The 27926-nt window shown below is 45.1% G+C and overlaps 1 long non-coding RNA gene across 3 annotated transcripts; it reads right to left on the bottom strand.

The window, feature by feature from the left end:
* Positions 1 to 43: 43 nt before the first annotated feature.
* On the bottom strand, positions 44 to 27439 carry Smok2al2 (sperm motility kinase 2A like 2). Of its 3 annotated transcripts, none has more exons than XR_015645804.1 (6): positions 27320 to 27439; positions 24119 to 24223; positions 7534 to 7742; positions 3536 to 3636; positions 755 to 851; positions 44 to 318 (listed from the first exon to the last, which is right to left on the bottom strand). It is a non-coding gene; the product is annotated as a sperm motility kinase 2A like 2 (long non-coding RNA). The 3 variants fall into 3 exon arrangements; XR_015645816.1 differs by having other exon boundaries at positions 7534 to 7581; positions 27320 to 27400; XR_015645808.1 differs by lacking the exon at positions 44 to 318 and having other exon boundaries at positions 755 to 2810; positions 27320 to 27400.
* Positions 27440 to 27926: the final 487 nt, after the last annotated feature.

The following is a 27926-nucleotide window of genomic DNA, read 5'->3' as shown; positions in this document are numbered from 1 at the left end:
TGTACTTATATATAAGAAATGAATGAATGAATGAATGAATGAATGAATGAATGAATGAATTTTATCTGGTCTTAGTTTTTGGGCAATGAATAAAATGTCCTGAGATTAAATTGAAACCCATGTCATGGACTGCATGGATCTTTCAGGTCTGCAGGAAACATCTCAAGGAAGAACAAGAGAGGCTGGAGAAGGATGGGGAGGGGTCTGATCCCTGCAGCTCCTCAGTGTCCACTAGCACAGCACTTGCCCTTGGGAGATGACGTCTTTCACTCTTCCAGACTGTTGCACCAATCAGAATTACGTGCTCTGTGGATGAACCTGTAAAAGAGGACAATTGCTCTTGGGTCAATATGGAGGCTCCTGGCCTCTCAGCAACTTTACTGCTGACTTTTGAGGTCTTTGGTGGGTGAGCAAAATGAAGACACACAGAGTAGCCTCAAGTTGAGTCAGCCAGGCCCAGAGGGCTCAGTGGTGTCTCTCAGATTCCCAGGCCCTCCCTAAGACTGGACACTCTACACAGTGTAAGTGGATTAGGGGATAACCAGGAAATGCAGTTGCTCAGGTGGCTGACTCTGTAGGAGGGAAATAAATCACAGTGGGAAGCTTCAGGACAGTCAGGTGACCTGAGGCCTCCACAGAGTCTAAGTCCAGACTCACAGACATTCATCTGTCCACAAGTCTCCTAAACACAGGCCTTGTCTGACCTGCAGTCCAGAGTATTGTATTATACTGTCCCCTTAGAGAGAGGACATACTTTCCAGGTAGTCGTCTTCTGTGTCACACTGAGACTGGGTCTGTGGTACAGTTGATGCCAATGGGAACTGCTCACAACTGTCATTCTATCCCACCACCTGCATTAAACAAACAAACAAACAAACATACAAATAACCCATCTATCTCACTCCCTACAAACCTCATTGTTGCCAAATGGGAGTGCTTCTGTGACCTTCTTCTTACACATAAAAGCTGACTTCCCTCAGAGAGATGGATGGATGGATGGATGGATGGATGGATGGATGGATGGATGGATGGATGGAAGGAGAGTCAGATGGATAGACAGACAGATGGATAGACAGACAGACAGACAGACAAGTGAATTGACTTAATCAGTTTCTTCCTGTCCTACTCTTCTGAGCAAAACACCTTGTACATGGCTGATGCAATATGCCTGTTATTCATTCCCGCTTTTTTGGCTGGTCATTCAAGACAGCTCTCTTAGAATCTGCTCAACTCAATAAAGGCCCATCTGTGGAACGTGTAACTCCTCAGTTAGGAGCTCTGGCATTCTTGCAAGGCCCTCCCAAGATCCCTTCTGGGGCAGTTGGCAGTGTTCTCTACTTCAGACAGCAGCTGCATGAAGCAAACAGACAACTTTCCGAACATTCCACCTTGGCTGCATGCCTCAGTGAACCTCCAGCAGGGTCCCTGCCGGTTGCACATTCCACAGGGTCACAACTACAAGATCCCTTCCCCAGGACTCCTGCCCCATTGCACCACCCCCAGAGTCCCTGCTACACTGCACCTGCCCCAGGGTCCCTGCTCTGTTGTAAATGATCCAGGGTCCCTGCCCTGTTGTACCTGGCCCAGGGTTCCTACTCAGTTTTACCTGCCCCAATGTCCCTGGCCCACAGCACCAGCCTCATGGATCCTGCCCCATTGTACCACACCATGGTCCACCTTCCTGAGAGTACCTACTACCTATCTTGAGGAGGCATTTTTTAAAATCTAACTGAAAGATCTCGCCAGTCAGAGCCCATGGTCTTTGGTGGCACCAAGTATATATTTGCAGGGCTTCATCACCTTCCCTTTTTCAATCCCTTCTCCCAGTTGGCCATGTGGGAGCAAAGAAACTGGCAGCAGAACACGGACTATTCACTCAGGATATCATCACCTCTAGACTTCTCATGAGATGGGCTGCTCTGACATGTGATACAGGGGTGGCAGGTAGGCTTTGACATTGAACAAGCCCATGCTGCTGCCTCTGCTCATATGTGTGCCAGCACCTTAGCCTAAATCTACATGTTCTAAACTCCGAGAGGAGGAAGGAGATCTTCCTACATAGCGGCTGCCCTCTGAATCTGTGCTGGCCAAGGTCAAGTCAGAGTGTTTGAAAATGCCAGCTCCAGCCCCTGAGGGTTCTCTGCCTGCCTGGTGTTTGTTGTGCTTTATGTCTGGTGAGGTGAAGATGTGGTTCATACTAGGAATATCTTTGAAGACAACTGCCCTGGGTTCCCATGCTAAAATTCAATTAGGGACTGACAGGGACCTAAATAACAACAAGACAGTGCCAGGATCATGAGTTCAAAACGAAGAGCAAATGGGGCCTTGCTGCCATCATGTGCTGATCTGACAAGAGTTGGCACACACAATTCACCTGCACATACAATGCCCCTTGGGAAAATCATCTGTCAAGGGCAGGTGTTGCCTCATGAGAGTGAACTCTCAGGGTAGGAAATGACACTTGGGAATACTGTCCTGAAAGCACCAGTATCAGGTGAATGGGCTTTGAAAAGTTTTCAGAACACAGGATAGGGGTTTGCAACCAAGTGCAGGTAATCCTTGGGAAACACCCAGTTCCTGGGGAGGTTCTGAGAGCTGTTGGATCCACTCCTGGAGAAGACAGCATTGTGTTCAGGGGGTAACAGAGCAGGAGCCTGCTGATGCTATTCACAGTATTGCAATGGAGCAGTAACAATTCCCTTAGGAGCAGGATGTCCTAGCACTCTCAGATCAAGCAGACAGCCTGGGGCTTCTGGTCCCATAGTCCCAAGAGAATGCAGCTCATCTTTGAAGCTGCTAAAGCCTGGAACCTGAAGAAGGGAACATGAACACTGTCTCAGTTAAGTGTTTACTGTTGAGAAGAGGCACACACAACCAATGCAGCTCTTATAAGGACAACATTAATGAACACAGGATTGCAGGTTCAGAGACTCAGTCCAGTATCATCAAGCTGGGAGCATGGCAGCAACCAGGTATTCATGGTGCCAGAGAGAGTGAGAGTTCCACATCGTCATCTGAAGGCTGCTTGGGGAAGATTGGCTTGCATGTGGATAGGAAAAGGGTCTGAAAGCCCATGCCAATGTGACACCCCTATTTAACAAGGCAAAGTCTCCTAATAATGATACTCTAGAGCTAAGCATATACAATCACAGACAGCTCCAAGGAGGGTGGCACTGTTCTATTAGAGAGAAGCCTCAGCTCCCATTAATATATTGAGGTCAACCCTGGATAGGGCACAGAGCCCTCCACACATCCTGGAACTCATGGAGGCATCCTATGAAAGAGCTTTTTCCCAGAAGCACACATGTGTGTCAAGGCGTCCTTTCCAGCCAGTCCCTAGGGAGTTTCCAGTGCTAAACTCTTTATCTCCCTTTGCCGAAGTTAAATATAATAAAAATTCACACTTCACAGTACAGTGAATAACAAAAATGATGAAAGTGGTAAATAGGACTGATCAGGTCTCTGAGCATGAGGGTTGATTCTATATGAAATGCGTTTGGATGCAGTATCCTCTTCCATGTACCACGGTTCTTACCCTGCTCGATGCTGCTTTAGACAGAACCATCTGGAATTCACTCACTGAGGGACTTATGCCCTGGATGGCAGCTACAGGTAGGACTTCTGCATCCAGGTCACCTAGCCCAGGGACAGAGATGCATGGATTAAATGGAGAGAAGCAGACTGGAATGGTGGAGAGGTTAACTGGACAACAGCCCCAAGCCCCCAGCAGGGTGAGAATGGAGAACGGCATACAGTTTCCCAGCCAGCCTCACTCTCCATAGACAGACTTCTTCCAGTCCTTCCTTTTGGCCAAGGGAAAGAAAAACTGCATGAACCAGCTCCCTCCCGCCTTCCTGTCTGAGACCATAACCAGCCACAGCCCGGTTCTGTGCTCATCTCTAGAGGCACACGGACCCAGGTTGATGAGCCCTTGTATCACAAACATTCTACAGCATTCTATGGGTGTCAGTCCTGATTCCCTGAGCCTGAGGTGTTCTGCACTGTTATTCAGAGAAGACTTCTCCTGATCTCTGTACAAAGATGTCTGTGTTGGATGTCAGAGGAGAATGTCCACCAAGCATCGGTCCTGTGGCTCTGGCCCTCTAATGTGTTAGCCCATGTTAACATCCCAACAGATCCCCACCTGTCTTTGTGAAACTCCTCCTTGATTGCCTTTTGTCAGAAAACATTTAGAGTCTTTTACAGGAGGCAGGGAAAATGGCACACAGCTGAAGGTGTTAGACAAAGCTGGGGACATATCAAATATTGGGCTGGTGCGAGGCTCTCTAAGCCATTCCTGGGCAGGCCTGTGCCATAGCTCCCATAAGACCCTTTGTTTCTACCCCTGTACAGAGTAAGAACCAATTACAAGGCTCACCATCTGCCCACAGCAGAGGGAGAAGGGAACTTGGATTCCAGCCCTAGCCCAGTCCTGTAATACCTGACCTTATAGACCTTGCTTTCTTTGGGGCTCAACAGTCCCCGTCAAATGTAGACAGCAAGGTCTAGATAGTGTTCACAGCTTTTCTTGCCTGAAACTGTGCTGCGTTTGAAACTACAAACCAGAAAGCAGTGACTTGAACTTTAGACCACTGACTCAGGCTAGGGAGGACTCCAGGGCACCTGAGCTCAGCTGCAAAGGCAGAAGCTGAACCACAGTGAGGAGAGGTGGCACATTTTGCTCTTTCTTTGCTTTTCTGCTCTCAGGCCTTTCAATGAACTCTGCACATGAGGATCTTTCCTCATAGGCTTAGTGTCTTCAGACATGAGGCTCCTCTACAGGGGACTCAAAACCCCAGAAGAGTCTTCAAAAGGAAAGTGCTACACACTGCACTGCCCACAGCACTCTGAAAAACAGAGACCCTTTCTGGGCTTGGTCCAGTCAGTGCTCAATAGTTAGCTTCTGGCTGCCCTCGGTGCTCACAAATAACACAGCTGCCTGGGTCCTGTGACCTGGCTATCATAGACTGTGAGAGTTTATTTTAACTGTGTCAGCATAGCCACTCTCTTCCTTCTGGCCCCAGGGACCACAGAGCTTCTTGTCCTCACACACGTCTGTTCTACCATCGGAATGTAACAACTAAAGTGAGCCCCACATTCAGGATGGACTTGGTTTTCTGTACATCATGTTAACCTCTGTGTAAGAGGGAGTGTTTGCATGTGTATGCATACCTCCTTCTGTGCCTAAGTGTCCATGCACAACCCTACACCTATGTCCTGTAAGAGGTCATCATCTGGACAGGTATGTGCACCTGTCTGCAATTCCCAACCCCACCTCATTCCATGGATGCTGAGCTTATGGGCTTTGCTGATGCTTCCAACAAAGCTACAGCAGCAACAGGAGTAACAGCAGCAGCAGCAGCAGCAGCAGCAGCAGCAGCAGCAGCAGCAGCAGCAGCAGGAGGAGGAGGAGGAGGAGGAGGAAGAGGAGGAGGAAGAGGAGGAGGAAGAGGAGGAGCAGTAGGAAGATTTTGCTTCCCCGTGCCCATGAGAATTGCTGAATGACTTCTTCTGGAGACAGGTATCATGCTGAGAACTATTTATCAAAGTGATTTAACAGAATATTAATGTTCATAGAAGACACGCTAATATTCCTGAGGTCCTGCAGCCCTGGAAGATAGAGTTACATGGCAGAGGCAAGCAGTGTGATATGTTCTTAATGCTCTCAGAGCTGATGACGTAATAGGTCTGAAGAAGCATTTCGTGGGAGTCAGGGTCCAATCCCCCTCTGTCAGGGCACACAGAGCTCCTGGCCTTGCATCATGCCTGAGAGGTGACCTGGTCCTCACAGGGTCCTTGGATTTATTGGTTCCCCCTCAGTCATGGTCTACCCTATACCCCATGGTGTGTGGAACTTGTATGGGCTGGATTTACATTAGTGACCCACTGGAGCTGGACCTGGACCCAAAGAGCACGGAAGCCCTGGACACTGAGGACAATAAGACCAGCAGACAACATCTCCCCTGCCTCTCACTCTGCTCCACGAGCCAAGGCAGCTCCCACACAGCAGGCATCCAGGCTAAATCCCCTCAGAGAGAGTGTGAGATGTCTGTGGAAGAGCCCACAGGGACTGCAGGATTCTGTGGGAAAACATCTGGTAGCTTCTGGAGGAGCTGCAGCAGCCAGGCCACATGGAACTACACTGGGGGTGAGCTATAGGCCCAAGTAGCAAAGAGCCTGATCTGGCCATTGCTAGTCTGAATCCCTGGGTGCACGCTGGAATGGTCACTCAGGACTACTACATTGAAGGCCAGTCAAGGGCATGCAATGTGTCACTAACACTGTGTTGTGGCTACATTCTCAAAGTCTTGTCCAGGAAAAAACCACTGGCCTTGACCACTAAAGTTGAGTCCAGACTCATGGGCTACAGGATAGCAGATTGAACTGAGTCTGAATTCCCATGAGTATGACCTCTGTCTGATCCCTGGGCTCAGGATAGATGAGCATGAGAAGGCACCATTCCTGTGTCTGCAGGAGTAGCAGAGAGCTCAGAATACATGAGCCACTCCTAACCCTGACTGGAGCCACTCTGGGGAGGACATGGCATCATTTGTGAGATGGCCTTATATGGGACACTGTGCTCTGGTTTGTGGCACATACAGCTCCTGTCTTTCTTGCTGACAGGTCAGATCCTCAGCTGGCCTCATCACGGACAGTCCCATGAGGAAGGATGTGTGGTTCCTACTTGAGAGTTACAGCAGGAATGAGCCCAGGACACGATGGGCCACCACAGTGAGTACGGGCAGTGCTCCTGTCTTGGCCCTGATTTACCTGTCTTTTCTTCCTCATCCTCCTCCAACTCATCTCAGCAGCCACCCAGAGACCTTTGCAGGAGTGTGGGTCAAGCTAATCAGGGTGCAGGGCTTGAGGTCAAATTCTGGGTAAGGTCTCCATATAGCCTGGATGGCTCCCACACACTGCCCAACTAAGATTTTCAAATTGGGTCCTCAGGGTTGTGGAGAATCCTCTACAGGTCACGCTGCAGGTACAGCCAATTCCTTGGGAACACTGGTTTAGCAGTGGTCCTCTGCTTCAGGCACAGAGCCTTAGTGGGAGGGCTTGCTGAGTGGCACACCAGGACCAGAAGAGTGTAGAGCCTTGGAGAGGTGTACATGAAGAACTGCAAGACTTTATTTCTACCCTTCTTTACCTCTATCTTGTACTAAAGGGTTTTTACCAGACCCCTAGGGACCTAAGAAACTTGAGTTTGTACCACCATAGGGCACTGGGGAAACTAAACCAGCAGCCCTGTGAAACCCCGGTAGAGGACAGTGTGGGCTCTGTGTTTCTGGACTGAATCTAGACTGGCATGAAGGCTGATTGACCAGCCAGCACGATGCTGGACTCACTGAGAGTTAGGAACAGTTAAAGAGTGGGAGGAGAGAGCATAAGAGGCAGTCACAGCAGAATCCAGGCCAACAATGGAACTAACTCATGTAATAGAGAAGCACATGCCCTCCCAAAAGTCTGTCAGCTTAAGGCACCACACTGAAGAATTGAACCAATAACATGCCCCATTTACACATCTCCTACCTGTGGTTCGTGTAGGGTCCTCAGGGAAGATCCTAAAGTCCATCGTGGCTGAAAAGCAGAAATATGCACATCACTGCAATGTGAAGGCTACTCTCAGCTGATGGGACCCACACAGTCTGTGGACAAGTTTGCTTAAGTGAAAGGTGGCCGTCCTGGAACTCTGGCGGTTCTTTCAGGGTAGTATACGATGACCACATCTAGAGCCATTCCTGAAAGACATAAGTGCTAAAATTCAACAATAGGGAGAGAATACTACACTGGATGGAATCACTCGACCCAGTGTGGACAAAAAGAGGTCCTACGCCATGGCATGGAGGCTCCCAAGAACCTCTAGGATGAATGTGAGCCCCACACGAGGCCACAGCCCAGCCTGGAAGAACATTAAAATATCTGAAATTATCAGGGATCATAAAGTAGGTGGGGCAGGACATGGAGCTGTTGCATGCTGGAAAGGTTGGAGGAAACAGCATGGGGCAATATAGAGGGCAGTGTGCCATGAGAGCTAAGACAGAGAACCAACAGGATGACCTATCACACCCAGGACAGATTGTCTATGCCAGAATTAGAACAGTCTGGGTAGACCTGGAGCCCTGGGATTGTAAGAGCATAGAAAGCACCAACAGTCATGGTGAGGACTACCACCATGTTGCTGTATCTTTCTGCAGGTTGAAGAGGAAGAGAACAACCACAGAGGTGACCAGTATGTCCTCAGCCTGGACAATGCCTGTCTGCTCAGTCATACAGACAGCTCATGACTAGATCACCCAGCGAAACCTGAGACTGCACACTGGTTAGCTCCTCTCAATGGCATGAAGTTCATTCTGTGCTAGCCTGGCAAAGATCCACCCCTGCCAGATATTGTAGTGTAGGCAAGAGCCATACAGCAGCCCTGTCTGTGCCAGCCAGCCTTTAAGGTTTTTTGGTAACATTCCAGAACCAGCAGCCTTTGGCCATGTCTGGGCAAGGCAGTTTTTGGCCCTCAACCCTGATGCACACTATAAAGGTCTTTTTGCCTGCCCACTTTTAGAAGATAGGCAGCCAGTTCTGTCATTAGCTTAGGGCATGTGGTGGGCCCTATTCTTCCTTCACTGAAACTAAGCTCCTAAGATTCTCAGGTGCAAACGTGTCTGAGAGAAACAAGTGTCTATGTTAGCCCTGAAGCAGCTTGGGCTCCTGTCTTATCTGCAAGAGTTGTCATGGTGAAACTTGGGCAGTAGAGGGAGCTCTATGACTGTAAAGCCTGCCTAAGCTCCAAGGACCCAGAGCTGGCTACTGCAGGATGTCTTAGATCAAAACTCTGTAGGTCCTTTTCCCATGTCTTGCTTTTAAGTACAGTAAGCAACACAAAGGCCTCCCTTGCAGTATGTCTCACTTCCACCCAAACCTTGCAAACAAAACACCAGTGGATGCAATGGGAAAGAATCCTTACCCCATTCCTCAGGCTGTGGGGGCTACCTCCACCTGGCATGATAGTGTTCCTGGGGCAGTGGTATAGGGCTGTTTGGGGTCTCCTCTCCTCACCTTAGTCAAGCAGGTTCAGGGGCCAGTAAGCAGGTGCAGTTCATGGGCTCTGGGAAGGTATATGGTACGTTATCTACCCATGGAGCCCTCATGATTCCTTTACTGCCCAAGGTCCAAAGAAGTATTTGATGTCCATTTACTTGGGCAAGAGGAGACTTGAATGTCACTGCTGAGCTCAGATTCTTGGTAGTTGTGCCAGCATTGTGTGAGAGCCACATCTGGATCCCTTCTAACATTCGTCAGTGTGGAGCTCAAGTCTACCTGGCTGGGTAGGGCAGAACCTCCTCATCTAGGCCTTCTCCTGTGGGTCCTGAGCTCAGCCAGAACGTGGAGTTTGGACAACCAGTCAGGATGTCAGTTGATGCAATGACTCACACTGGGGCACAGGCAGAGCTGAGCGTTCTATTGTCTGGACAATGTGATAACAAACAGACTGGGAACCATGGGAGGAGGAGGACCCCCAAGCTAGCTCAGGTTTCAATCCCAAAAGATCAGTGTTCCCCATTCTTATGAAGTGCGTTAACTATCCCTGACCAAGAGGTATGTTAGCTTCTATTAGAAAAAGTTTGGGAACAAAAACCCTAGTGTTAAGTGGGGACTGTGCCAACTGTGAATGACCAGCATGGGGCAGGACTGGTGTCAAGACATGCCCCCCTGACACACACACAGGCACACATGCAGGTGCATATATAGGCACACATGCACATGAGCATGTGCAAACACACACACACACACACACACACACACACACACACACACACACACACACACACACCACCTGGTACCAAGGGGGTGTGTCCTCCTTGCCTTTCCTTAGCTTCCCCTCATCACATATGTCCCTGAAGAGTCTGAGCCAAGGGTAGTCCCTCCCCTCTCTGAGGTTTTTATCCCTCAAGCTCAGGTAAGGTCACTCTGATCCTCTTTCCTTGCCTGGCCTCAAGCTTGTCACCTGGTCCTGGGGTTCACAAGTGCTACCAAGGAAGAAAGTACCCCCCCGCCAGCATGCTAGGAACATAGCATATTTGTATTTTATGGCAAAACTACTTTGAATTTGGTTGTCTGGCCCTCAGTACCCTACCCTCTCCTTTTTTAGGGCCACAGTTCCTGTCCTCTGGCTTCTGGTCCTCATCATTCTCCACCCTGGTTTCTTAAGTAGTTGGTTCGTTTTAGTCTTCCTGACCTTCAACCAGTGGTCTCAGTCCTGCTCCTCCTTGTGGCAGTTTCATATTTGCTAATACGAATTTGCTCATTAAACATTTTGTTGTATTAAAAAAAAGGACGAAAGTGCAAATGTCTCCATTTTTACCCAGCTGCTCATACTGCTGGCTCTGGTCATGAGTCAAGTGTGGACAGGAGCTTGGTAGGGTCTAGGTACTTCGTTTGTCAGTGTGTCCACCAACACAAGTCTCCTGTGGTACCAAAGCACTCCAAATAGAGCTTGGGATGTGCTGGGTGGCATGGCTGAGTATGCCTGTGAATAGCAGACAGGCCCAGTACAGCCACAGTACAGCCTTCTCTGGGCGTGAATGTGCCTGAAAACAGATGATGTTTTGTTGGACAGGAATGGAAAAGTCACAGCTATGCACTTTGGCTTCAGTACACAAGTTGAACTAGGGCAAATGCTGAACCAATACTATGGTGGTTACACTTTGCTGCCTTTGAACTCTGCCTAGGCAAACTTCATAATAGTCCAAAGAATGACATATGGGACATAGGAGTAGCCTTATATTTCACGGTCGTCAGAAAGGTCTCATATGACCCTATAATCATGCAAGAGTTGAGAAGACAGGTTATGGCCTGTGTATACCTCGTCCACATGTGGGCTGTCAGAAGAACTTAAGGGCCTACATCATCTATCTATAAGGCATATTGTGTGGTCTTGGAGTTGAGCACAGGGACTTGCACATGTAAGCAAGTGCTGTACGCCTAGGTCCGTTTTCTGAACTATATTTTCTCTTTTATATCCACTTCCTAGGATATCTTAAAAAGAAAGTAGGGCCTTGGTCTACCATGAAATCTTGAACCTGAAGGTAAAGTTTAATACAAAGATCACATGTCACTCACAGATGAATCTAGTAGGAAGTACATGAACTTCAGTAGCACTCAATATGAAACCCACAATGTGTGTACACCACCCTCACTGCCCTCATTTAAACTCATGTTTGGACCACTGTCCCTAGCTGGAGACACCTTGTCATCTCCCAGAATAAAGTGGAGGCTTCGTGCTCCAGTGGAACAACTGATTCAAGGTGCAAGTGATGAGTAACATTACAGTGAACACCAGGGACTGCCCCTGCAGAGGCAGGAAGTGGCCCTTCCATTCCTGCTGGGGAAGCAGTATCTAAATTGTCCTGAACAGGGGAGGATCCCCTCACTCTAGCTGATATATTGGGTGACACAAGGAATGTAGGTAGATTATGAAATCACAGTACCACATTTCTTTCTGAGGCAGAGACTCTTGAGAAACTTTGCCCAGGAGTTAACAGCTCAAGATAGCAAGGTGAGGTCACTGTGGGCCCTGCATTGACCTATGAAAAGTTATTCATATTAATCACCATATCTTTAAAACTTACAGCATGTGAGAGCAAAGTCTCCTAGGAAACTCAGCTAAAACTAATCGGTGAGCATTTAAGAACACAAACAAGTAGGAAATTTAAATTCATGTGACTACTACTAGTAAAGCAACATGCTGGCAGGTAGATAAGGGCCTTTGTGTAAGGCCCCTGACAACATATAGAACTTGAGATGTCAAGTGCTCAGCTCACATGCTCAGTGCCATGAACTCAAGACAGAGCTTCTCTGTGAGTCACCATCTCTGAAGCATGGTGTGCAAACAGTGGCAACAAACCTTCTCCCAAGTTTGAAGCTGACTTTACTGTCATTGATTGTTTGCACCCTCCCCCAGATTGCCAGATTTGATTAACATTCTCTGAATTTCTCTCACCCATGTACAGATGGACCTCCCTCTGCACATGAAGCCTGTTCCTCTCAGGCCTGCTCTTCTCCTCCCCAGATTAGGAACTGGATACCTTTCAAGCCTACATTCTCAAGTCTTGTATCAAATTTGGGTACACAATAGGCACAACATGACATTGAATGCCAAATGACACTTGCCTACCAGACAATGATTACAGTCCAGGGGTCCCAAATGGAAACTGGCCAGGGAAGGTCAGGTAACCCCTATCCTGTCTCTATGTAGAGACAAAAATTGACACACCTTCCCAAGCAGACTTTCTCAGCTGTCTCAGCCCACACAGCAGTCCTTTGCTGAGCTTCTTTACTTCCAGTGACCAATGAGAATACATGAGAAGATGCCTGATTCTGGAAAGACCTGGGCCCCATGAACCACAGCAGCCGCAGCTTCTGATCAAAGGTGATTCCAGGAACTGAAAATGTCTAATGTTCCTGTGGCGATTTGAAAACAGTAAGGCCAGGGAGTGGGACTATTTGGAGGTGTGGACTAAGTGTGGCCTTGATGAAATACATGTGTCACTGTGGCTGTGACCTTTACGTTTCTTGTCTGAGCTGCCTGGAAATCAGTTTTCTCCTAGAGGTCTTCAGATGAAGATGTAGAACTCTCAGGTCCTCCTGCACCATGTCTGCCTAGATGCTGCCATGCTCCCACCTTGATGACAGTAAAGTAAACCACTGAATCTGTAAGCCAGACACAAATGTGTTCTTTAAGAGTACCTCTGTTCATGGTGTCTGTTCACAGCAGTAAAACCCTAAATCAGTTACTCCTGATTACAGAATAGAAGCTTAGTTTAGTGATGTCGTTCCTTGAGGAGAGATGGCCTCTTATTAAGGTGCTATTCTTCTAAGAAATTTCAGGCTCTCTTCTGGCATGGGCATTCATTATAATATTAATCTTCCCAGTGTCCTTTTCACTCCAAACTATAATTTTTTATTTCTTTTTTGCCTCCTTTGCTTTGATTCATTATAGACCTGTTAAGAGTAATTGCTAAGAACAACATGACAGTGGTTATACAAGGCTCTCTTCAAATCTGCACCAAATAATTTTGTTTATTACTTTTAAATTTAGCCTCAGGTAAGGTGTTAGGGTGTGGGAAGAAGGAACCCATATTTCTGTAAGAGCATCACAGGAAATATCATTAGCCAGTCGTAAACATTGTTCCCTTCCGAATCCCCTTGTTCTGGGCTTCCCCAGTCTGAATAGTTCTTGGCACTCCTGAGCATTCCAAGCTCCTGCCAGTATAGACCATTAAGCTCTTCTTAGACCATTCAACAACTTCTAGGTCAAAGTTCCAAAGTTTTCCATATTCCCCTAAACAAGAACCAAACAAGCACAACCTGGCAGGATCAGGTGTCACACAGCAAGAGTCCACTCCATTACATCACCATCTGCATTAGTTACATTTGTATTTCTGTGACAGAAATGCCATGAGCACAGCAAACTATAAAAGAAGTAGGGAGTTAGTGATCCTATTACAGAGACCACTTGTTACCAGAGGTTAAGTTCCATGACTACAAGGCATGGTGGACATATAAAGGCAGACCTATCAGAATCACACCAGACTTTTCGCCGGAAACTATGAAAGCCAGAAGATCCTGGACAGATGTCATACAGACCCTAAGAGAACACAAATGCCAGCCCAGGTTACTGTATCCTGCAAAACTCTCAATTAACATAGATGGAGAAACCAAGATATTCCATGACAAAACCAAATTTACACAATATCTTTCTACAAATCCAGCACTACAAAGGATAATGAATGGTAAAGCCCAACATAAGGAGGCAAGCTATACCCTAGAAGAAGCAAGAAACTAATCGTCTTGGCAACAAAACAAAGAGAAGAAAAGCACACAAACATAACCGCATATCCAAATATGAATATTACAGGAAGCAATAATCACTATTCCTTAATATCTCGCAACATCAATGGCCTCAACTCCCCAATAAAAAGACATAGATTAACAAACTGGATACGCAATGAGGACCCTGCATTCTGCTGCCTACAGGAAACACACCTCAGAGACAAAGACAGACACTACCTCAGAGTGAAAGGCTGGAAAACAAATTTCCAAGCAAATGGTCGGAAGAAGCAAGCTGGAGTAGCCATTCTAATATCAAATAAAATCAATTTTCAACTAAAAGTCATCAAAAAAGATAAGGAAGGACACTTCATATTCATCAAAGGAAAAATCCACCAAGATGAACTCTCAATCCCAAATATCTATGCCCCAAATACAAGGGCACCTACATACGTAAAAGAAACCTCACTAAAGCTCAAAACACACATTGCACCTCACCCAATAATAGTAGGAGATTTCAACACCCCACTCTCATCAATGGACAGATCATGGAAACAGAAATTAAACAGAGACGTAGACAGACTAAGAGAAGTCATGAGCCAAATGGACTTAACAGATATTTATAGAACATTCTATCCTAAAGCAAAAGGATATACCTTCTTCTCACCTCCTCATGGTACTTTCTCCAAAACTGACCATATAATTGGTCAAAACACGGTCCTCAACATGTACAGAAAGATAGAGATAATCCCATGCATGCTATCAGACCACCACGGCCTAAAACTGGTCTTCAATAACAATAAGGGAAGAATGCCCACATATACGTGGAAATTGAACAATGCTCTACTCAATGATAATCTGGTCAAGGAAGAAATAAAGAAAGAAATTAAAAACTTTTTAGAATTTAATGAAGATGAAGGTACAACATACCCAAACTTATGGGACACAATGTAAGCTGTGCTAAGAGGAAAACTCATAGCATTGAGTGCCTGCAGAAAGAAACAGTAAAGAGCATATGTCAGCAGCTTGACAGCACACCTAAACGCTCTACAGCCAAAAGAAACAAATACACCCAGGAGGAGTAGAAGGCAGGAAATAATCAAACTCAGAGCTGAAATCAACCAAGTAGAAACAAAAAGGACCATAGAAAGAAACAACAGAACCAAAAGTTGGTTCTTTGAGAAAATCAACAAGATAGATAAACCCTTAACCAGACTAACGAGAGGACACACAGAGTGTGTCCAAATTAACAAAATCAGAAATGAAAAGGGAGACATAACTACAGATTCAGAGGAAATTCAAAAAATCATCAGATCTTACTATAAAAGCCTATATTCAACAAAACTTGAAAATCTGCAGGAAATGGACAATTTCCTAGACAGATACCAGGTACCGAAGTTAAATCAGTAACAGATAAACCAGTTAACCAATCCCATAACTCCTAAGGAAATAGAAGCAGTCATTAAAGGTCTCCCAACCAAAAAGAGCCCATGTCCAGACAGGTTTAGTGCAGAATTCTATCAGACCTTCATAGAAGACCTCATAGCAATATTATCCAAACTATTCCACAAAATTGAAACAGATGGAGCACTACTGAATTCCTTCTATGAAGCCACAATTACTCTTATACCTAAACCACACAAAGACCCAACAAAGAAAGAGAACTTCAGACCAATTTCCCTTATGAATATCGACACAAAAATACTCAATAAAATTCTGGCAAACCGAATCCAAGAGCACATCAAAACAATCATCCATCATGATCAAGTAGGCTTCATCCCAGGCATGCAGGGATGGTTTAATATATGGAGAACCATCAACGTGATCCATTATATAAACAAACTGAAAGAACAAAACCACATGATCATTTCATTAGATGCTGAGAAAGCATTTGACAAAATACAACACCCCTTCATGATAAAAGTCCTGGAAAGAATAGGAATTCAAGGCCCATACCTAAACATAGTAAAAGCCATATACAGCAAACCAGTTGCTAACATTATACTAAATGAAGAGAAACTTGAAGCAATTCCACTAAAATCAGTGACTAGACAAGGCTGCCCACTGTCTCCCTACTTATTCAATATAGTTCTTGAAGTTCTGGCCAGAGAAATCAGACAACAAAAGGAGGTCAAGGGGATACAGATCGGAAAAGAAGAAGTCAAAATATCACTATTTGCAGATGATATGATAGTATATTTAAGTGATCCCAATAGTTCCACCAGAGAACTACTAAAGCTGATAAACAACTTCAGCAAAGTGGCTGGATATAAAATTAACTCAAATAAATCAGTAGCCTTCTTCTACACAAAAGAGAAACAAGCCGAGAAAGAAATTAGGGAAACGACACCCTTCATAATAGACCCAAATAATATAAAGTACCTCGGTGTGACTTTAACAAAGCAAGTAAAAGATTTGTACAATAAGAACTTCAAGACACTGAAGAAAGAAATTGAAGAAGACCTCAGAAGATGGAAAGATCTCCCATGCTCATGGATTGGCAGGATTAATATAGTAAAAATGGCCATTTTACCAAAACATCTACAGATTCAATGCAATCCCCATCAAAACAGCAATCCAATTCTTCAAAGAGTTAGACAGAACAATTTGCAAGTTCATCTGGAATAACAAAAAACCCAGGATGGCTAAAGTATCCTCAACAATAAAAGGACTTCAGGGGGAATCACTATCCCTGAACTCAAGCAGTATTACAGAGCAATAGTGAAAAAAACTGCATGGTATTGGTACAGAGACAGACAGATAGACCAATGGAATAGAATTGAAGACCCAGAAATGAACCCACACACCTATGGTCACTTGATTTTTGACAAAGGAGCCAAAACCATCCAATGGAACAAAGATAGCATTTTCAGCAAATGGTGCTGGTTCAACTGGAGGGCAACATGTAGAAGAATGCAGATCGATCCATGCTTATCACCCTGTACAAAGCTTAAGTCCAAGTGGATAAAGGACCTCCACATCAAACCAGACACACTCAAACTAATAGAAGAAAAACTAGGGAAACATCTGGAACACATGGGCACTGGAAAAAATTTCCTGAACAAAACACCAATGGCTTATGCTCTAAGATCAAGAATCGACAAATGGGATCTCATAAAACTGCAAAGCTTCTGTAAGGCAAAGGACACTGTGGTTAGGACAAAACGGCAACCAACAGATTGGGAAAAGATCTTTACCAATCCTACAACAGATAGAGGCCTTATATCCAAAATATATAAAGAACTCAAGAAGTTAGACCGCAGGGAGACAAATAACCCTATTAAAAAATGGGGTTCAGAGCTAAACAAAGAATTCACAGTTGAGGAATGCCGAATGGCTGAGAAACACCTAAAGAAATGTTCAACATCTTTAGTCATAAGGGAAATGCAAATCAAAACAACCCTGAGATTTCACCTCACACCAGTGAGAATGGCTCTGACCTCATAGGTAGCAATGAATATCCTAGTAAGAGCACCAGTAGTAGGGGAAGCCCTTGCTCCTGCCAAGACTGAACCCCCAGTGAACGTGATTGTTGGGGGGAGGGCGGCAATGGGGGGGAGGGGGAGGGGAACACCCATAAAGAAGGGGGGGATTAGGGGGATGTTTGCCTGGAAACCGGGAAAGGGAATAACACTCAAAATGTAAATAAGAAATACTCAAGTTAATAAAAAACAAACAAACAAACAAACAAAAACCAAAAAAACAAGGCATGGTGGAAGGAGCAGGAAACTGAGGGCTCACATCTAGAATCACAAGTACAAAGCAGAAGGTGCACTGGGAGTCACGAAAATCACAGTAACCTCAAGTCCAGCCCAGATGACATTCTTTCTCCAGCAAGGGCACACCTCCTGAATCTTCCCAAACAGATTCACCAACTGGGAAAGGAGTACTCAAATGCCCTAGACAGTGGAGGATAGCTCATTCAAAATGTCATGGTGATTCAGGAATTCGAATCAGTAACAGAGAGAACCTTCACTCTGGGTCAATGTGTGTTGCTGCAGAGCCAGCAAGCTGCTCTCCCTCCTCTTTCACATAAGTTGTGGATTAAGTAAAAATGTAAACAAGCATCTCCATGGAAAATCAACAGCCCCTTTTTTTTTTTTTTTTTTTTTTTGGTTCTTTTTTCCCCGGAGCTGGGGACAGAACCCAGGGCCTTGCGCTTCCTAGGCAAGCACTCTACCACTGAGCTAAATCCCCAACCCCTCAACAGCCCTTTTAATCTGGTAATACTTATAGGATAAGTCCAGAGGTGCTGGACACGGAAATCACAGAAGGATCCCACGCAAACTCAAACCCTTTAGTCTTCAGGAATAAAAATACCACAGAAGCCAAAAGGGGCAAGGACATTGAGCAAACACTCACTCACTCAGCAGATAAAATTTCACCTAGTCCTAACCCACAGACCTACTTATAAACAGCATACATTCTGCTGGTACCTATTCAACACAACCCTAAATGCTGCAATCAAAACAAATGGTTTCTTACTTTGTTAAGTATGACTTAAAAACTCTGAAGGAGTCCTCTGAAGGAGGTAAATGGAAACTTCTCAGGGCCTGGGGTGGTTGGCTAAGGGAGTACAGAATAACAAAACAACAACACCCAATTTCCCCACCAGCAAGCAGAAACCGGCCTGATGTCAGTTGCCAATTCCTGAGGGTTTAACAGAAGCCTACAGACTGGAAGGACTGAGGTAGGTGAGATTAAAATAGTTACACTGAAAGCCCACTTGAGGAATGAGAAAGGTAGCAACTGGACATTGCTCTGTGTGTGTGTGTGTGTGTGTGTGTGTGTCTGTCAGTCTGTCTGTGTCTGTGTTTGTGTCTGTGTGTGCCTGTGTAGAGGTCTGTGTGTGTGTTTGGGTTTTTGTTGGTTATTTTCAGGCAGGGTCACACCACAAAATGTGGCTATCTTAATATTTAACATGTAGACCAGAGTAGTTTAGACAGTTTAGAGAGCCTCTCTCTCCCAAGTGGTGCCATTAATGATGTGTAGCACCAGTTATGGGTGACTTTAAATCTCAAATTCTGAAGATTTTATAAGTCTTCTTTTGCTTGTCTTAACAATGCTGCTTCTTGAGGCAATACATGGTGCACTAAGAACAGAATAGAATATACTGTGTTCGTTGGTGAGATGGATCAGAGGTGAAAGGAACTTACTGACGATCTGAGTTTAGTTCCAGAAGTACTGTTAATATTCAAAAACAAGTACTGTCAATTTGTATTCTTTCTAAAAATCTGTCAGGGCATCCAGTCAGAGATTAAACTGTTTTTCGTGTTGTGATGCTACACAATCATAAGACTGATTCCTGTGGAACAGGCTAGTGGAGCAGACAGTAATCAACAGGACACGAGAAAACCTACAGAGCAGAAACTAGAGAGATGGTTCAGGGTTTGAGAGCACTGGCTGCCCTTGCAGAGGACCTGCACGTGTATTGCAGGACCCATAGGCAGCTCACAGCCATCTGCAACTCCTGGTCTCAGGTATCTGACCCTCTTATGACTTTGGGGACACTGCCTAATACATACAGTGCACATACCCACATATATGTGGACCATGCATATACACAAAATAAAATACCTAACTCTAAAAGAAAATAAATCCTTCAGAGACATCAAACAGATTCATGATACCCTGTTGGACACACTGACTTTTGTGACATGAGACAATGGCCAGCTTTGCTCTTATGACCTTGAAGAGGAGCTATTAACTAACCTTCATGACCAGAGAGAGCAGGTATTCTAAATCTTATGACATGGGAGAGTGGCTATACCAAAACATGTGTCCTGACACTTGAAGTTAAATCCATAACTACCAATATTAGCAGTCAGCAGCTTTCTAAATTCATTTTGTGATGTCTACATTAAATTACAGCCAAATATATTCAAAACGTGACCAAAATAACTATTTCTGCAGACTTTCTGACATGTACAATAACTGATAAGTGATAGAGTTATTACTACCATTTCCCAGCATCAAACACTGAGCCTCTCCAATCTGAAGATATTCCTGCACAAACCAACTTCTCTCTTCTGGAATATACTAAACTGAAGCTGAAGAGTTAAAATAAAAACTTCATAAAAACTGCAAAAGAACAGCAGATAAGGGGGCAGGACAGAGCTGGCCTGAGATGTGCCCGGCCAAGCCTATAAACAAGGTCGAGGGATTGTTCCAGGAAGGGGGCCATCCGGACGGATGACTCCCTGCTCTACAGATAAAGACATTCTCCTATATTGAGAACACCCCAGCCCGCACGTACTGCTTGCAGATGAGACCTTGTACCCATTTCCCTTGCTGATAACCACGCGAAACCCCCTGGCTTCTCCTATATAAACCCCTGCCTGAAGAGGCTCGGGGCCGATTCCTCTGTCTCCTGTGTGAGATAGGTGTCAGTCCGGGATCTCGTTAATAAACGCTACCTCTTGCTGTTACATCAAGACCGGCTACTCGCGTTTCTTGGGGGCACCTCAACCTGTGACTGGAGAGAGTCTCCCCAAGTTTGGGGGTCTTTCAAAGCTAAAGCCATCTCAGTTCACCTCTACAGCTGCAGCCTGGTCCTCCTCTCACAAGCACTCTTAAAACATAACCCCATGACAGTAGTCACACTGTGAAATGAGTGTTGTTTAAGGGTGCCTGAGCAAGTCCACTTTCTGTTGCAAGAACAAAATGACTGAAGCTGGCTTATGCATGAAGAGGTTTGTTTGGGACAGTTTTGTTATTGAAAGCTGGGGTGACCTCACTGGCTCAGCTTTGGTCATAGTACCATATGATATCATGGTTGGAGTGTGTGCTAGAGAGAAAGATCCCATGGCATGATGAGAAGTGAGAGGGGTTTGGGAAGAGTTTGGATCTTTTCATAGCCACCAGGTTTTGCTACACAGGCTCCCTCTAGACATGACATAACCATCTTGCAGTAGGCACCACCTGTGTGTGTGTCTGTGTGCTTGTGTGTTTATGATATGTGTAGTATAATGTAGGTTGTGTGTGTTTGTATCTATATATGTGTGTCTTTGTGTGCGTGTGCACTTGTGTGTGTGTGTGTGTGTGATTTCCATGTGTTTATTTGTGTGTGTGCCTCTGTGTGGTATGGCATGATGTGTATGGTGTGGTATATGTGTATGTGAATGTGTGTGTGCACCCGTGTGTGTGGGCATCTGAGTTGTGTGAATGCATGTATGTATGTGTGTGTGTGTTCCATGTGTGTTTTGTGAGTATGTGCATGTGTGTGGGCATGTGTGTGTGCACATGTGTGCATTTGTGTGTGCACATATGTGTCTGTATGCATGTATATGTCATGAGTGTGTGTTCATGTATGTGTGTTTGTGTGTGTGTGTGTCTTGTGTGAGCATGAAGAGACAAAATGAAAAGATTAAGTCCTTTTTTCATCACTCTCTCCCTTACAAGTTCAAGTCAAGCCACTCACTGAAACACAAGTCTGTCATCTCAGCCAGGCTGACTGTCAGCTACAAGAATAGGCTGGTATCACACTGTCCCACAGTTCTAGGATTATGGGCATATATAGTCCACAGTCACAGCTGGTTAGTCCTAATGGTTCTTACATGAGCTTCCAGCACAAGGCCTTTTGGGGACATCCATAATCAAATGATGACAGGGACAGACCTTGCTACCCTCAAGCATACCATTTTCAAGGAAGAAGCCTTCTTGTTAAAAGCAGTGAAAACAGCAGGCACAAGAACACCTGACCTCACTTTCCTCCTGAGACACAGAGATAGAAGCCACACATAACTCTGGTCTTCCCACTGAAGAGAGGTCAGCCTGAGCTAAGCAGCTCTCATCTGTCCCAGTTTTCTTCTTGGCTTTCATCATAGGGAAGCATGATAAATATTTTTCCAAGTCTGCACAGGTCACCAACACCCTTCCTAGTTGTGTCTGACAAAGCCACATGGAGACTACTGTGTAACTGGAGTCCTAGTCTATGGCATCTCTCTCCTTCACACTACACTCTTTCTAATGAAGCTTTGATAAGGAAACTATATTCTTTGTGTACTGACAAATCCCACATTCTTTACATGTGGCTATTGTTTCTTGCTCAGAATGCTTGCCTGGAGACAGGGGTGGATGCAGGTATTTTGGAAACAAGGCGAGATGCTGGTACTCTAGTAGCCATAGGACACAAGCCATCACAGCTATAGTTCAGAGCATGGCATGCATTCACAAAGAAGACGCTGTAGGCACCAAGAGCAGCTACATCCACAGGGACCTAAGGAGAGGGACCTGATTGCTACTGTTCATGTTGCATTTCCTCTTTGTTCTGACTGTTTTAAATGGAATTGCCCAACACAACACACTTCCTAGGATATCTGACAGCCACTCACAGATGCACATGCAGGTAAAACACCAATGCAAATGAAATAAAAATAAATAATTTTAAACTAGTATATAAGAGAGAGAGACTGGTGTTTATAAAAGAGAAACTTACCCTCAAAAACTATTTACTGTCCTGAAATCTATTTCTCATAAGCAGAGGACCATAGGCATGGAATTCTTTCTCTCCACACTTCTCAGTGTGTGCTAGGGTACTCGATCTTTATAGGTATTTGGTGAAACATTGAGGAGCTTAGAAAGATTAGCATCATGTTGCATGTTAGCTGTCTTTATAGTCTTGAGTTCCATGTTTTCAGCTGAGCATCTGTTGCAATGGGTTCTGTATCCTGAGTTATTGTCATGGTCTGTGGAACTCCATTAACTACATGGATACAGGGGCCACAGAATGGTCATCTGGTACTTCCCCAGCCCATGAACATGACCCATGTCCAGTCACAAGTCAGAATTGGGTCCTCAAAGCTGCCACCAGGAATGCATGTAGACAAAACTAAGGTATCTGAGGAGGGTAAGGAGGAACAGAGTCAGGTTGAGGCCTGTTTCAAATTCAGAATTGCCAAGTATGTATTTCAGTTAACTGCTTTCATATTTCCCTACTGGGTGAAATCTTATCACTTGTTAGATTGGATCTTTTAAGCCAGAGAGCTAACACTGCTGAAGCAAAATCGTCATACAGACAGGCTATCAGGAATGTCACCCATGTTTATTATCTCTGGTAACAGCAGAAGTGCAGAAACATTTCCTCACTCAGGGTGAGTATGGCACAAAGAAAACCAGTGCATGCTCCTTACACCCCTGAGGGCTTCCCAGTGTAGGGGCCAGCACACTGGGTTCTGACAGTCAATGTGTCTGTGATGTGACTAAGGCACTAGGGACTGCTTACATCATCAACAGCAAGGGTCACTTTTCTAGGGATGGCACTGCAGAGATCAGACAGTAGTTAAACCTGAAAGCTCATCACATTCAACTTCTCCCTGAGCTCCTAACACACCTGATCCCCACACCCTAAGCACTTGCAAGGCCTTCATGCCTGCTGCTGTACTTTCACACTCTGCTTCCATGCACTCTGCATTCTTCCTCCTCTCATGCTCTGCTCCCAAGGCCCTGCCTTCCACCCTGGTTTTTCTTTATTTTTATTTCATGCTCCTACCTCTTCCATGTATTCTGAGTGGATCAGCTATGGGGTAGGATCATGAAATCTGTGGTTCTAAACACACACACACACACACACACACACACACACAGAGAGAGAGAGAGAGAGACACACACACAGAAAAACACACAGACACATAGACACACACACACACACACACACACACAGAGAGAGAGAGACACACACACAGTCGTACCAGTTTAAGACAAGACTATGTGTCTGCAGGGGATCCAATTCATGCAAGATTAGGGACCTGAAAAAAGATCACTAAACTTCAAAAGAAAAATCGAAAGAAAATAACTCAAAGGAGTGTCACTGCAGGTTCTGCCACCCAAGAAGAGCCCGTGAGAAGACGAAGGACATACTGAACAACCAGCCACACTGGAAATGTCTGCATCTGAACTGTGCAGCATCCCTATCCTGGAGTGTGGCATGCTGTGGGGGTGTCTGAGACACCATTTCTGAATACCTGGGTTTGCACTTATTTAGACCAAGTCATTGGGTGTTGAAGGTGACTACTATATCTATAGATTTATTAAAACTTATATGAATGAATTCATGATGCACAAATTGTACAACCCCACTCTCAAGAACCACCAACTGTTGGACGTATCATTAATGAATTATTCCTTAAATACTTCTGAGCACGGGGATGAAAAATTTAGGATTAATCTCTGTTCCACTTCTGGATGACACACTAAGTGTGCACCTCAGTGGAAGAAACCAACCATCTAAGGAAAGCCGCAGTCCTTTCCACCTTTTTGCAACCACAGTAGCCTACGCAAAGCAAACACTCACCTGTGGCTCATTGGTCAGAGCAAAACATTACTTCGTTATCTCTGCCAATCTCAGGGACAGAACAGCATTTTCTGTTTCTAGTTCAACTATCTTTTCTTCTTTAACCTGCAACCAAGGATCCAAAAAATGCATCAACACAGCACTTACCTGCTCACTTTGAAACACCATGAATGGACAGAGTGCAAGAAATGGTAGAAACAGCCTCAGCAAGGAGAAAGTCAACTGTCAGGTTGTGAAGACTCCTTCACATACTGCAGAGACAAGACAAGTCAGCCTCAGCAAGGCCTGGCCGGCTACCCACACACACCCCATGGCTCTGAGCCCATCAGCTCCAGACCTGAGGACTACCAGGGATGCAAGCTTTACACTCTGGACTCTTTAACCTTTGGTCAGGAAGGTACCATGGAAAGTACCTGGGAAGCAGAGTTTCCAGAGAAAGCCATAGAAACAGTTCAGCCTTAAAAATCAAAATCTGATCCCTTCAAAGCCAGGTGTGTGTGTGTGTGTGTGTGTGTGTGTGTGTGTGTGTGTGTGTGTGTGTGTGTGTGCGTGTGTGTGTAGGTGATCATAAGACATACGTGGTTTGGAAAATCAAGGAGAGGAAGGATTTATTGAGAAGCTGAGATGGTGGGGAATGAAGGGTGGATGTTGGAAGGAAGCTAGAGCATGGTGGGGTTTTATAAGCCAAAGAAGTGAAATTCGTATTTAATGCCCTTAAGACAACTGGTCCAGGTTCAGTGTTCTTGATGGTGGCTCAGTATTCCAGCTGTGGATTCAGGGAACTCAGAACATCATGATGAAAATAATCTCTCAGACTACAGAGTCAAATTCCTGCTGGTGCTGCAGTCTCATCAGAGAAGAAATTAAGTCCCTCCTCCTATGGATCCTCTCATTTTTGTCATTCTCGCCTGCAGGAGCTTCAGTCCTTCCTCTGAGGGGGCTACTCATATCTGCAGGTGATTTAGACCCTCTTGAAGGGAATTCTGTCTCCAGATTGGGATGCGGACCCTCCTGTTAGAGAATTAACTCTCTAAATCTTCTCACAGAGTATGTGTGACTACCTGGAGACAGCATTATCTGCACTTCTAAACTCTGATTGGTAAAGAGAACCCACGATATGAGTTTGAAAACCTCTGAGTTATACACTGTTAATTTCTAAATGTATTCTGTTGAGTATGAAAATTTCTGTAATATTTTGATGAAATTTACTTACTTCCTAGATTTCAAACAATAATAGAAGCTATAGTTAAAAGTTTAGTATGTGCTTCCTCAAAGTAATTTGAAAATATTTTTGATTTTTATTAAAGATGGTGTACGACATAGAATTTTTCCCAACTATTGTTTTGTTTACTGCTAGGATATAGAAATGCTTTATTTCTGTTGACAGAGCTCATATTCATTGTTCTGGTATAACTAATTGTTCAATGCTAAACTTTAGCAGATTCCTTAGGGTCTCTGCCATTTATAATAGGATTCCATCTACAAGTTGACTGCCTTGTTCTTCCTTTCTCATGTGATGCCTTTTGTGCAGTTTCTCCCCATAAATGACAAAGTTAGACCATGAGAACAATGCTGGATAGCAGTGCCAAAAAGACCTGGGACACATTTACAAAGTCTGGTCCAATTAGAATGGGGCTCTGTGAGAAATTTCTGTCAGGTTTGCCCTGACCATATGAGTCTCTCTTGAGTGCCTTAGGTTGGATAAGATATACCCCAATTCATATGGTGAAGGATGAAGTCCCTGACACTGAGCAGGTGACACTTAAAGACAGTGCCTTCAAGGTCATCGATTCAAGGAAGCCTGAAAGGTGGGCTCTGTTGTAATGTCTTTGGGGTCTTATGAAGGGAACCATAGAGCAACAGACACTTACAGGGTGCAGGGAGAAACCACAGAACACCTAAAGGAATCAGCTACCTACAAACTGAGGAGAACTGGAGCCAATTCTTGGACCCAAGACTTCCAATCTCAAGCCCACAGAAACCTCTGCTCAGTTCTGCAGGCAGCCCAAAAATATTACAGTGTGCGTTCTTGGTGTGTCCTGGAGCCTGAAATTCACTGCTGTAAGCTCAGTTCTATCTTGGGGTAGATGGGACTAAGCATTAGATCTTAAGATTTATTTCTCAAGGTGAGATAAAGTGGTCCTGAGTTGGGTGCTAAGGTACAGTCCCAGGGTGAAGCTTCTGGATAGCTAAGTTGGGCCTTGAAACAAAACAGAGCTGTGCGGTCCCCAGGAAACTTAACACTTGTTGCTGGAACAAAGGTTTCTTCTTTCAATGTCCACTTAGGCAAATTTGCAAAGATCAAAAATGCTGATTGTGGTTCTCACCACTTTCCCTTGGAGCATGCCCACAGAGTTCCTTGTCTTCTACTGGGAAGTCAAGCCTTCTCTTATAAGGAGCTCTCATGCAGTCATCTCACGTCTCTGGTCAGGAAGAAAACCTGCTACAAACTCACCTTTAAGAGGCAGAACAGATCGTCTTCTCTCTGGTTAAGGTCACAGCATAGTCTTTATATGTTGGCTAGGATGGTGGGGCTTGAGCTCCCATTCCCTCAGTCTCTACCTTCTTTCCAGTATACCACAAGCCCTGGCTGGTCACATATCACTTTCCACAGAGACCTCTGTCTTCTAAGCCCTCAGTCTCCTCTGTTGAACAGGAGCTTTCTGTCCCTGCAGCCCAGACAAGGACTCTAACTTTAGGGTGGGGCTGAGTTTAGATCATGTAATGTTCAGACTCTCTGCTTGGCAGCCATTATCAGGCATAGTGTTTATATTTTTGTTCACTTTATCGGTCTATTTTTTCTACTGTGTGCTCTAAGAAGGGAACGCGTAGGGTTACATAATTTTTGGTGTTAGTAGCTGTACTCCCAAATCCTGCTCAGTATGTAGTCTGTGGCTGTTCAGCATAGCTGAGGGAGGTACCAAGTCAGGAGACCTTGAGGTGCTAATGCAGCAAATGAGAGGTCAAAGAGGACCCAAGTGGCAATTGGAGAAAGGAGCCATAAAGACAGTGAGGAGTAAACAGGTCAACTTCCCTAAGATTCCGAAAAGAAGCAGACCTAATTGGGCTCCATCCCAAGGGAACTCAAGATAAGACTCACGAAAGAGTGCTACCAAGCCAATCCCAATTCTCTTATTTTTCCCACATTCCTGAGAGCAGATAGGGGCGGTTTCAAATTCCCTGGGCTCCCTTCATACTCACAGGTATTTGATGCTGAAACTGCCACAACCTCTGTTCTGAAAATCCTCACAGTAACGAATGAAGGGCGTGGCTAAATCCTAGAGAGGGGGGGCTAGTATCGTTCATTGGCCACTCATGCCCATGCGCACTATGCCTACCCACAGGAATTTTCCAGTCTAGCTTACCGGTTCATTGAACCGGTTCATTGAACCCACAGGTTCATTTTGCTCCTGTCCTCTCAAGAAATACAAGGTCCCCACAGTGCTTGTAAAATACAAATCAATTTACTGTGGTATTGAATACCCATCTCACCTGGAGGCATCTCTTTCCCAGCCCACTCGCGATCCTGCCTCAGACTTCCCAGAGAGCAGGCCCTTCCCATTCCCCTCTACCATCTTGCGAGCATACCTTACAGATAATGTTTTGTAGGGTCCTTCAGTCAACCACACAGGTTCTATGTTCATTTCTCACACCGTTAATTAAATTAAAATTAAATAACTCTGTTATGCTGAGAAAGAGATGCAGACTCAACTGCGACAAAGTGTTCTTACAGCACTTAAGTCACAGGAGGCACAGCAACACGCTTCTTCCTTTCCTGACAGTGTATCTACATCTCCTTACTAAATGT

This window comes from Rattus norvegicus, chromosome 1 (assembly GCF_021556685.1).
Source record: "Rattus norvegicus strain SHRSP/BbbUtx chromosome 1, alternate assembly SHRSP_T2T, whole genome shotgun sequence".
NCBI lineage: Eukaryota > Metazoa > Chordata > Mammalia > Rodentia > Muridae > Rattus > Rattus norvegicus.
This window is presented reverse-complemented; position numbering and strand designations above follow the sequence as displayed.